Source organism: Neomonachus schauinslandi, chromosome 3 (assembly GCF_002201575.2).
Source record: "Neomonachus schauinslandi chromosome 3, ASM220157v2, whole genome shotgun sequence".
Classification (NCBI taxonomy): Eukaryota; Metazoa; Chordata; class Mammalia; order Carnivora; family Phocidae; genus Neomonachus; species Neomonachus schauinslandi.
This window is the reverse complement of record NC_058405.1, coordinates 89964925-89977349: the sequence shown is the minus strand read 5'-3', so window position 1 is coordinate 89977349 and position 12425 is coordinate 89964925.

Here is a 12425-nt window from a genome sequence, read left to right as displayed (position 1 = left end):
TGGTGAGAATTTTTGCATCCATGTTCATCAAGGATATTGGTCTGTAATTCTCCTTTTTATGGGGTCTTTGGTTTTGGGATTGAGGTAATGGTGGCCTCATAAAATGAGTTTGGAAGTTTTCCTTCCATTTCTATTTTTTGGAACAGTTTCAGAAGAATAGGTATTAATTCTTCTTGAAATGTTTGGTAGAATTCCCCTGGGAAGCTATCTGGCCCTGGGCTCTTGTTTATTGGGAGATTTTTGATGACTGCCTCAATTTCCTTAGTGGTTATAGGTCTGTTCAGGTTTTCTATTTCTTCCTGGTTCAGTTTTGGTAGTTGATACATCTCTAGGAATACATCCATTCCTTCCAGGTTATCTAATTTGCTGGCATAGAGTTGCTCATAATATGTCTTATAATTGTTTGTATTTCTTTGGTGTTGGTGGTGATCTCTCCTCTTTCATTCATGATTTTGTTGATTTGGGTCCTTTCTCTTTTCTTTTTGATAAGTCTGGCCAGGGGTTTATCAATCTTGTTAATTCTTTCAAAGAAACAGCTCCTAGTTTCGTTGATCTGTTCTACTGTTCTTTTGGTTTCTATTTCATTGATTTCTGCTCTGATCTTTATTATTTCTCTTCTCCTGCTGGGTTTAGGCTTTATTTGCTGTTCTTTCTCCAGCTCCTTTAGGTGTAGGTTTAGGTCGTGTATTTGAGACCTTTCTTGTTTCTTGAGAAAGGCTTGTATTGCTATATACTTGCCTCTTTGGTCTGCTTTTGCTGCATCCCAAAGATTTTGAACAGTTGTGTTTTCATTTTCATTGTTTTCCATGAATTTTTAAAATTCTTCTTTAATTTCCTAGTTGACCCATTCATTCTTTAGTAGGATGCTCTTTAGCCTCCATGTATTTGAGTTCTTTCCGACTTTCCTCTTGTGATTGAGTTCTAGTTTCAAAGCATTGTGGTCTGAAAATAAGCAGGGAATGATCCCAATCTTTTGGTACTGGTTGAGACCTGATTTATGACCTAGGATGTGATCGATTCTGGAGAATGTTCCATGGGCACTAGAGAAGAATGTGTATTCTGTTGCTTTGGGATGGAATGTTCTGAATATGTCTGTGAAGTCCATTTGGTCCAGTGTGTCATTTAAAGTCTTTATTTCCTTGTTGATCTTTTGCTTAGATGATCTGTCCATTTCAGTGAGGGGTGTTAAACTCCCCCCCTATTATTGCATTGTTGTCAATGTGTTTCTTTGCTTTTGTTATTAATTGCCTTATATAATTGGCTGCTCCCATGTTAGGGGCATAGATCTTTACAGTTGTTAGATCTTCTTGTGGAATAGACCCTTTAAGTAGGATATAATGTCCTTCCTCATCTCTTATTACAGTCTTTGGTTTAAAATCTAATTTGTCTGATATAAGGATTGCCACCCCAGCTTTCTTTTGGTGTCCATTAGCATGGTAAATGGTTTTCCACCCCCTCACTTTCAATCTGGGGGCGTCTGGGTCTAAAATGAGTCTCTTGCAGACAGCATATCAATGGGTCTTGTTTTTTAATCCAGTCCGATAGCCTGTGTCTTTTGATTGGGGCATTTAGCCCATTTACATTCAGGGTAACTATTGAAAGATAGGAATTTAGTGCCATTTTATTGCCTGTAAGGTGACTGTTACTGTATATTGTCTGTGTTCCTTTCTGGTCTATGTTGCTTTTAGGCTCTCTCTTTGCTTAGAGGACCCCCTTCAAGATTTCCTGTAAGGCTGGTTTTGTGTTTGCAAATTTCTTTAGTTTTTGTTTGTCCTGGAAGCTTTTTATCTCTCCTTCAATTTTCAATGACAGCCTAGCTGGATAGAGTATTCTTGGCTGCATATTTGTCTCATTCAGTGCTCTGAATATATCCTGCCAGTCCTTTCTGGCCTGCCAGGTCTCTGTGGATAAGTCTGTGGCCAATCTAATGTTTCTACCGTTGTAGGTTATAGATCTCTCATCCCGAGCTCCTTTCAGGATTTTCTCTTGTCTCTGAGACTCGTATGTTTTACTATTAGATGTCAGGGTATTGACCTATTTTTATTGATTTTGAGAGGGGTTCTCTGTGTTTCCTGGATTTTGATGCCTGTTTCCTTCCCCAAATTAGGGAAGTTCTCTGCTATAATTTTCTCCATTATACCTTCTGACCCCCTCTCTCTTTCTTCTTCTTCTGGGATCTCAATCATTCTAATGTTGTTTTGTCTTATGGTATCGCTTATCTCTCAAATTCTGCCCTCGTGATCCAGTAGTTGTTTATCTCTCTTTTTCTCAGCTTCTTTATTTTCCATCATTTGGTTTTCTATCTCACTGATTCTCTCTTCTGCCTCATTTATCCTAGCAGTTAGTGCCCCCATTTTTGATTGCACCTCATTAATAGCCTTTTTGATTTCGACTTGGTTAGATTTTAGTCCTTTTATTTCTCCAGAAAGGGTTTCTCTAATGTCTTCCATGCTTTTTTCAAGCCCAGGTAGTATCTTTAAAGTGATAATTCTGAACTCTAGATCGGACATCGTACTAATGTCCGTATTGAGTAGGTCCCTGGCAGTCGGTACTACCTTTTGTTCTTTTTGTTGAGGTGATTTTTTCCATCTTGTCATTTTGTCCAGAGGAGAATAGATTAATGAGAGAACAAAATGCTAACAGGGTAACAACGTCCCCAGAAAATATACTCTAAACAAATCAGAATAGACCTGAAAGGGAAAGAAAGAAAAAAGAAAAAGAAAAAAACGAAAAAAGAAAAAGATAAAAACAAACAAAAACAGAACAAAACAAAAAAAACCCACCCAGAATATGATCAAATATGGTCAGGCTGGTGCATAGATTAGTGCCACACACTAGATTTTGGGTGTATTTGGGTCCATTAGAAGAAAGTGCCTCCCAAAATTTTAAAGAAAGAAAAAGTTATATATGTACAAAAATAAGGGTTGATATGATGAAGGGATGGAATACGACTGTAAAGATGAAAATTATAAAAAATTTTATTAAAGGAATTGATAAGAAGTTGTTTGAAAAAGAAAGAAGAGGATTAAAAAAAAAGGGAGAGAATGTGATCAGGCAGGAGAGTAGAAAAAACCATAAACTAGAGATTTAGGGTATATTTTGATCTGTTAGAAGAAACTATCTCAAAATTTTAAAGAGAGAACAACTTACATATATATGCCCAAAATAAGGGTAACTACTATGAAGGGATAGAATATGACTGTAAAAATGAAAAATAAGAATGTTTTTTTTAAAAAGGGATTGATAAGATGTTGGTTATAAAAGGGAAAAAGAAAAATTCAAAAAAAAAAAAAAGACAGTTAAAAAAATTAACTTTGAAAGGCTAAAGAATCATGGTAAAAAAGGCATGGATTCTATGTGCATTATTCCCCTAGCGCTGGAACTCTGCCATTCTCATTGATGGGTAAACTTGGTCTTGGCTGGCTCTTCTCGCTGATCTTCTGGGGGAGGGGCCTGTTGCCGTGGTTCCCAAATGTCTTTGCGAGAGGCGGAATTGCCCCACCCTTGCCTGGTCCAGGCTAAGTAATCCGCTTGGGTTTGCTCTCAGGAGCTTTTGTTCCCTGCAAGCTTTCCATACAGCTTTGGAGGCCGAGAGTGAAAATGGCGGCCTCCCAATCTCCACCTCGGAGGAGCCGTGAACTTGGACCCCGCTCCTCAGTGCTCCCCCAGAGGAAAGCAGTCAGTCACTCCCATCTCCCTGGTCTCCGGCTGCACTCCGTGCTCACCCGGCCTGTGACCGCGCATTTCTATCTCTGGCACCCGACCCCGGGTGGAGTCTCCAAACCCAGCAGATCCCTGCATGCACTCCCGCGCGGCTCCTCCCGGGGGAGGAAGGTGAGTCTCCCCGGATCTGCTGCTTGTTGGGTCCCTGCTGGAGGAGCAGGGGCCCGACTGTGCCGCGGATCACAGTTTATGGCAACCCCGAGCTGAGAGCCTGCGCCTCAGCTCCCTCTCTGCAGCCTGCTTCCCCGCTTCGGTACCTGGGAGCTCTGCCACACTCAGGCACCCCCGGTCTTTCTGTGACCCCGAGGGTCCTGAGACCACACTGTCCCATGAGGGTTCCACCCCCCGCTTAGCCACCAGAGTGACGTCCCTCGGCGGAGCAGACTTTTAAAAGTTCCGATTTTGTGCTCCGTGGCTCTATCACTTGCCAGAAGTGGCTGATGGAGGCCCCTCCCCCGCCGTCTATCCTCCCGAATATCGCCTCGGATTCACTTCTCCGCACGTCCTACCTTCCAGAAAGTGGTCGCTTTTCTGTTCAGAGAGTTGTTGCTATTCCTTTCTTCGATCTCCTGTTGAGTTTGTAGTTGTTCAGAATGGTTTGATCCCTATCCAGCTGAATTCCTGAGACCAGACGAAACCCAGGTCTCCTACTCCTCCACCATCTTGCTCTGCCCCCCTTGGTTAACATTTGTATCTCATATATTTTTCCATTTTTTTTAACTCTCTTGTGATGTTTTTGTTAGAGGTACATCTCCTTTAAACAACATGTAATTGGCTTTTGTTTATTATTTAATATGAGTTTACTTAATTTTTTAAAAAATTAATTACTCTATTGTGGTAAAATAAGAAACAAAATTTGCAATTTTAGTTATTTTTAACTGCACAGTTCTGGATATTAATTACAATCATAATGTTGTGCAACAATTTATTTATTTCCACAACTTCTTCATCACCCTGAATAGAAACCATAACCATGTAACAGTAATTCCCCCTTCTTTCCTCTCCCTGTCCCTGGGAAACTCTAATCTGTTTCTGCCCCAATGAATTTGCCTATTCTAGAAATTTCATATAGGTGGAATCGTACAAGATGTGTCTTTTTGTCTCTGAATTGTTTCTCTTAGCATAATGTGTCTCTTAGCATTATTGAGTCATATGGTCATTCTATGTTTAGCTTTCTGGGGAACTGCCAAACTGTTTCCATAGTGGCTGCAGCATTTTACATTCCTACTGGCAATGTACAAGTGTCCCAATTTCTCCACATCTTCACTAACATTCATTTTCTGGATATTATTATTTTTTATTACAGCATCCACTAGGTGTGTACTGGTATCTTCTTGTGATTTTGATTTCATCTCCCTGATGATTAGTGATTTGAGCAGATTTTTATTTGCTATTGGCCATTTGTTTATCTTTGGAGAAAGGTCTATTCGAGACCTATGTTCATTTAAAAATTGGTTCCTCTGTCTTTTTCTTGTTGAGCTGTCATTCTTTATATATTCTGCATATCAAATATTTATCAGATATATGATTTGCAAATATTTTCTACCATTCCCTAGGTTGTCTTTTCACTTTCTTGATAATGTTCTTTGATGCACAAAAGTTTTTAATTTTGAGGAAGTCCAATTTAATCTTTTTTTCCTTTTTTGCTCATGCTTTTGTTATTATAACTAAGACTTGCCAAATGGAGGGCGTCATGGAGATTGACCCCTATGTTTTCTTCTAAGCATTTTCTGGTTTTAGTTCTGAAGTTATGTTGTTTATCCATTTTGAGTTAATTTTTATATATGATGTGTTGTAGGGGTCCAATTTTATTCTTTTGCAGGTGGTAATCCAGTTGTTCCAGCACCATTTGTCAAAGAGACGAGTCTTTCCCCCTGCCATGAACTTGGCATGTTTGTCAAAAATTAACTTGCCATAGATGTAGGGGTTTATTTGTGGATTCTCATTTCTGTTCCAATGGTTTATATATCTATCTGTTTTGGTTACTGTAGCTTTGTAGTAAGGTTGAATTTGGGAAGTGTGAATTCTCTAACTCTGTTCTTTTATAAGGTCGTTTGGTCTATTTGGGGTCCCTTGCAATTCCATATGAATTTGAGGATTGCTTTTTCTATTTTTGCCAAAAAGGATGTTGCAATTTTGATACAAATTGCACTGAATCTATAGATTGCTTTGGGTAGAATCCAGTTCTTACCAGTATTGAATCTTCCTACTCACAAACATGTAATGTCTTTATTTTAATTTAGCTTTTCTTTCATTTCTTTTAGCAATGTTTTGTAATTTTAAGTGTACAGATCTTCCTTGACTTATGATAGGCTTACATCCCAATAAACCCATTGTAAGTTGAAAATATTATAAGTCCAAAATACATTTAATACATCTAACTTACTCAACATCACAGCTTAGCCATAATGCACATAGGAAAGTTACATTAGCCTACAACTGGACAAAATCATCTAACACAAAGCCTAATTTATAATAAAGCATTGAATATCTCATGCAATTCATTGATTACTGTACTGAAGGTGAGAAACAGAGTGGTTGTATGAGTACAGAATAGTTATAAATGTATTGGTTGTTTGCATTCATGATCCCACGGTTGACTGGGAGCTGCAGCCTCCAGCATCATGAAAGCATTGTCCCGAATATTGCTAGCCCAGGAAAAGATCACAATTCAAAAGTCAAAGTACATTTTCTACTGAGTACATATTGCTTTTGCATTGTAAAGTCGAAAAATTGTAAGCTGAACTACCATAAATTGGGGACCATCTGTACAAGTCTCTCCTCCTTGGTTGAATTTATTTTTAGGTATTTTATTCTTTTAGATGCTATTGTAAATGGAATTGCTTTCTTAATTTCCTTTTCAGATTGTTCATTGCAGGTGTATAGAAACACAACTAATTCTTTCAATCTGAGTGTCTTTTTATTTCAATTCATGTTTTAATTCATGGTGAATTAAAAATATATTTGGTCTTATTTAATTTTTTAGTAGTTTCTATTTAATGTGTTTTACTTCTTTTTTCCCTTTTCTTGCCTTTTATTGAATTACTTTCAATGACTTTGAAGAATAAATCTGGAAATGGATTTAAAGAATGTCTTTTCTTGGGGGTGTTTGGTGGCTCTGTCAGGTAAGTGTACAACTCTTGATTTTGGCTCAGGTCATAATCTCAGGGTTGTGAGATTGGGCCCTGTGTTGGGCTTCACTCTGGGTGTAGAGCCGGCTTGAGATTCTCTCTCCCTCGGCTCCTCTCCCCACCTCTCTCCCTCTCTTAAAAAAAAAAAAAGTCTGTTCTTTCAGTGGTTTCTCTTAAGAGATATGATAAATATTAATACATATATATTTATTTTAAATTAGTTTCTAGAATTAATCAGAAAACACATCTTTAATTAGAATAATCAAAAATCATATCTTGTTATTTCCTTTCCATTCCCCCCACCTGCTGCCCTTTTTGATATAATGTAGGATTTTATTTATATTATTATTTCTTTTTATTTTTGTCCCTTATTGCACTTAGTATTAAATTATAATCCTTTTAACTTTTTTTTTAATCCTTATTTGTCCTCATATTTACTTTTAAAAATCACTCTTGGATGCACTTTTGTTTTTGTTTTGCCAGAGTGTACCCTTTAGTAGCTGTTCTGTAAAGAGTTAAGTTACTATCATCTCCAATTCTAAATTTAAAAAAAATTTCTATTTTACTGTTTTACTTGAATAATAGGTAGATTCAGTAGAGAAGTCTTGATCAAAATATTTTCCCTCAGAATCTTGAAGAAATTTTATTGTCTTTCTGCATTTAATGCTGTCAACAGGGAGTTTTATATCAATTTAATTGGGAGTAATCTATCTCTCTTTAGAAGTTTTTGAGTACTGTCTTTTTCTCTGACATGGCATTGTTTGGCCCCTGTCTGAGATTTCATATGCTTTTTTTTTTTTAATTTGAAGAAGTTTCTTGTGATATTGATTTATGTATATTTCTCCCCTCTAGTTTCTGCTTTGGGAATTGCTCTTAGAGGGTTCTAGGATATGTGTGTCTTACCTCTTTCTTTACTTTCTATTTTTTTAATTTTTTTCTGGGGTTTTGCTTGAACTATTTGTCAGATCAACCTTGCAGCTCACTTTTTTATTCCTTTAAAAATATATTTATCATAGAACATATAACTCAACACCAAAAAAAACAAATAATTCAATTAAAAAATGGGCAGAAGACATGAACGGACATTTCTCCAAAGAAAACATCCAGATGGCCAAAAGACACAGGAAAAGATGTTCAATATCTCATTATCAGGGAAATGCAAATCAAAACCACAATGAAATATCACCTCACATCTGTCAAAATGGCTAAAATTAACAATATAAGGAATGAGTGTTGGCAAGGATGTGGGGAAAAAGGAACCCTTGTGCACTGTTGGTGGGAATGCAAACTGGTGCAGCCACTGTGGAAAACAGTATGGAGGTTCCTCAAAAAGTTAAAAATAGAATTACCATATGATCCAGCAAATCCACTATTGGCTATATACCCAAAGAAAACAAAAGCACTAATTCAGAAAGACATATGAACCTTTATGTTTATTGCAGCATTATTTCCAATAGCCAAATTATGGAAGCAGCCCAAGTATCCATTGATAGATGAGTAGATAAAGAAGAGGTGCAATATTACTCAGTCATATAAAAGAATGAAATCTTGCCATTTGCAACAACATGGATGGAGCTAGAGGGTATAATGCTGAGTGAAATAAGTCATTCAGAAAAAGTCAAATACCATATGATTTCACTCATCTGTGGAATTTAGGAAACAAAATAAATGAACAAAGAAAAAAAGAAACAAACCAAAAAAACAGACTCTTAACTATAGAGAACACACTGATGGTTACCAGAGGGGAGGTGGGTGGGGAGATGGGTGAAATAGGTGATGGGGATTAAGGAGGGCACTTGTGATGAGCACTGGGTGATGTATGGAAGTGTTGAATAACTATATTGTACACCTGAAATTAATATAACACTGAATGTTAACTGTACTGGAATAAAAATTTAAAAAATATATTTATCATTAAAAATTTCAATATATTAAAGTTAAACAGAATAATAAAATAAGAATTTATAGACATAAAATCTTATTTAAGGAATAAAATAACACCACAATATTGAAGTCTCTGGTGTTACTCTCCCCAATCAGAACCTTTTTCTTTAACCAGAAGAATCATAATTTTGCATTTGGTGTTTTATCATTTACTACATGTATGACATCACGTTCCCTTTTTAATATTACACAAACAGTATTATGTATATATCTTTTGCAACCTTGCTTTTTAAAAACTTCAGCATTATGTCTATGATATTCACCCATGTTTATAGTTATAGTTTCAGTTCATTCTTTCCAAACTGTTGGTTAGTGTTAAAATGTGTGGCAGACCTCAGTCTACTTACCCACTGTCCTGTTGGGTATGTTCAGGCTGTTTCCAGATTCTTGTAATTAGAAGTGGCCAAACTGTGAATATCCTTGTCCAAGTCTTTTTCTTACTGAGCTGTTGATTGCCTAACATATCTTAGATAGTTATATTTTGGGGGATTACATACATTTCAAATATTGTCATCCCAGTTGATTATATCTGCACTCCTCAAATGGTTTCTTTGAATAAAAGAAAAGATAAATTCGAATATTAGTATTTGGTTGAATTTATTACTTTCTTTAAGATTTGTCTTTGTTATGTAATATTAAGAAATTTTTCCCTATGTGAGTTCATAAATATTTTTCACTGTTTTCTACTGTTTTCAAGTTTTGATTTTTTTCATATTGAAGTTTATGATATGCCTGCAATTGGTTATTGCTTATAGACCAGTTAAGGTATCCAGTTTTATTTTAATTTCCATAAAGATAAGCAAATATCCCAGAATAATTGAAGCATTATGCAAATAAGAGCAAGGCAAGATGATAAATGCCTAGTGAGGCTGACCATTTGCAATATGTTCATGAGTAATTTAGACTTGATTGACATCTTCAAGACTTTGGGAAATTTCGTTTCATAGAATTTACTCTTGTCAGATGAGGAAGACCTGAGCTAGGAATGGGAGGGGCTCCTGTTGTCTTGGCCCAGAATGTGAGAGCCAGAAGAAGGTTCAGGAGACTTGTGTTAAAGACATCACTGAGTGGCGGCCACACAGGACACTTCTACTTCACTGAAATGTGCCAGAGGATAGTGGGTCAAATGGCAAACTGATTCAGTAAACCTGTGCCTGGGAACTGCTTATTTATTTTTGTTATTTAAGTTATAGTCATGACCTTGATATCTCTAGGCTTTCTATCTTGTGGAATGTCATTCAAATCCTGTGTGCCTGCTGCTTTGTATTAACTCTCTTGTAGAAAGTGGAGGAAGCCCACCTCTCAGGACCTGAAATAAGACAAATAAATATATAATTGGCTGTCATCACTGGCAATCATCTGAGGCATAAGAGAGGAGGCAGTGACTAGGTTGAGCCCACGAAGCGTAGTGTGGATTAATTTGTTTTTGTCTGCTTTATTTGCAGGAGCCTGCCAAATTATTACATTATAAACATTATTTTATGGTATATCCTCTATAGAGAAATGAAAGGATCTTTAAATAAACCCATCTAACTGATGAGGCTATCTTTTAAAGCTCAGAACCTTAAAAAATAATGATTTAGTAATTATCTTTATATCTCATAAGAGAAGGAGTCTTCCTGATTATTAACCCCAAATTCTCCTTAAATGAAATGCTATCTAGGACATAGTTCTAGGACTGTGGTCCAGGTATCATCTCTACCTGGCGGTGTATCCACCTTCTTCCAGCAAATAAGCTCCTCTTCACCTTCCAAGAGCTGTGGTGTCAACTCTGCCAAGGATTGCCTTCTGAGCTAAGTAAGAGTGACTCTCAGCCAGTGTCCCCATCACAGCACTCAGCAGATGTACCAGGGTGACCTCTTCATGTGTCTTTCTTTCTCCTGGACTGTGAGCTTCTGGAGGACTTAGATTTGTCCTCTTCAACTATATATCCTTTCTTCTTTGTTTTTGTACACACACACACACACACGATCTCTCCCTTTCTTGCTACATTTCTGTCGAATTGAACTGAAATGAAAGTTTCATTGCCTGATAACCAGAGAAGCAGAAATAATGGAAAGCCCAAATGCTGGAGGGTCTGAGAGAACTGGATTCAAAACCTGCTGTGGGCGTTTATTGCTCAGATGACTTTGGAATAGTTAGTATCTGAGTCTTAGTTTGTTGTATAAAGTGAGAATCATAACTAGTGTTAGATGAGAGCACTTTACATACTGACTGTCACACAGCAGGACTTATATTTAAATCTACTCTCTCTTCCAAAAGGGGCCACTCTCAGGTTATTTTCATTTTAAAAGAGGCCTATTAATGACAGTCCCTTATATGAGCAAAGGGTCAAATCATGCCTGCACCTTAGTCCTTGGTTATTTGCAATTTCCCTGTGCAGGAAAGAATGAGTCAATGAAGATTGGGCATCAGATTCCAGGGATCAGAAACACGTGAGCGAGCCACTCGGACACTTGTGAGAAATGCAGAATCCCAAGTGTATTGAGTTGGAAATGTGCATTTCCAGATGATCCCCGGGAGACTCAAATGCCCGTTCAAGTTTGAGGAGAGCTGAGCCAGAGCAGGTGCTGACCCCTGATTTGAATAATTCTAGGGAATTTATTCTGGCTTTTGTGCTAAGGGAATGGCATTTGTGGGGTAAATATGGGCCAGTTGAATAAAATTTCATGGTGATGAGATGAGGGATGGACTTTAATGGCTATGAATGATGATTTCCCTGTTGCGTTTTATTTCATGGGGTGTACCAGCCTGGAGCAGCTGGAGGTTATGAGCCAGCTACTGTCCCCAGAAGAACCAGCCTGAATGGCCACCCTGATGAGGAAATAATGGCCTGATTTCATTTCTCTGTTGATAGTTCTTTCCTCTGCCAGCAGAATGTAAAGGCTTCCATCTCCCCAGGGATTTAGGAGACTGAAACAATACTTTCCTCTTTTGATGTTTTATTTAAAAAAAAAAAAAACAACTTCCAAAAGCAAGGCTTTAATACAATATATATTAATCTGAAGTGTTCCATGTCTCAGGGAAAACCCATTATTACTTCTTGAAGGTACAACCTTTGTTGACATTTTGAGTCAAGGATATTGGCCTGGTTGAGTATCTTTCTCTCTTAAGCATCTGTAATTTGAGATTTGAAGGTGTTCTCATATCAGTTAGATGTCTATACTCTGAAGATAACCATTCATGAGTGACTCCAGAGTTTCATCAGTGGCAGATGAACGTAGACTTGCACATTCCTCTAGGTGGTGCTTTGTGTCCTGTCTTGTATGATAACTGAACAAATCCTACTTCTGAGGTTGCATGGCAGCTTAGGAAGTGCTTTTCAAAAGGAAAGATGGCTTCCCTGTTTTTGGTGGTAATGTGTTGATTTTATGTGTTGATCAACGAATATTTTAAACACACCTACAATACAACGTGGCTACACCCATGGGCAGTACTATGGCTGCTTGTATATAACAATGCCTAAATTTCTCAATAGATCCATGTGTACTTACCTGCTTATGTATTTACAGAGGTGATCTACACAGTTTAAGTCTTGATTTTCCACATGGACAATTCCATCCCCCTCAAATTTTCACAGGCTTTACTGAGTTTCAATGGCAAAAGCCCAGATATGCCCCACCCTCA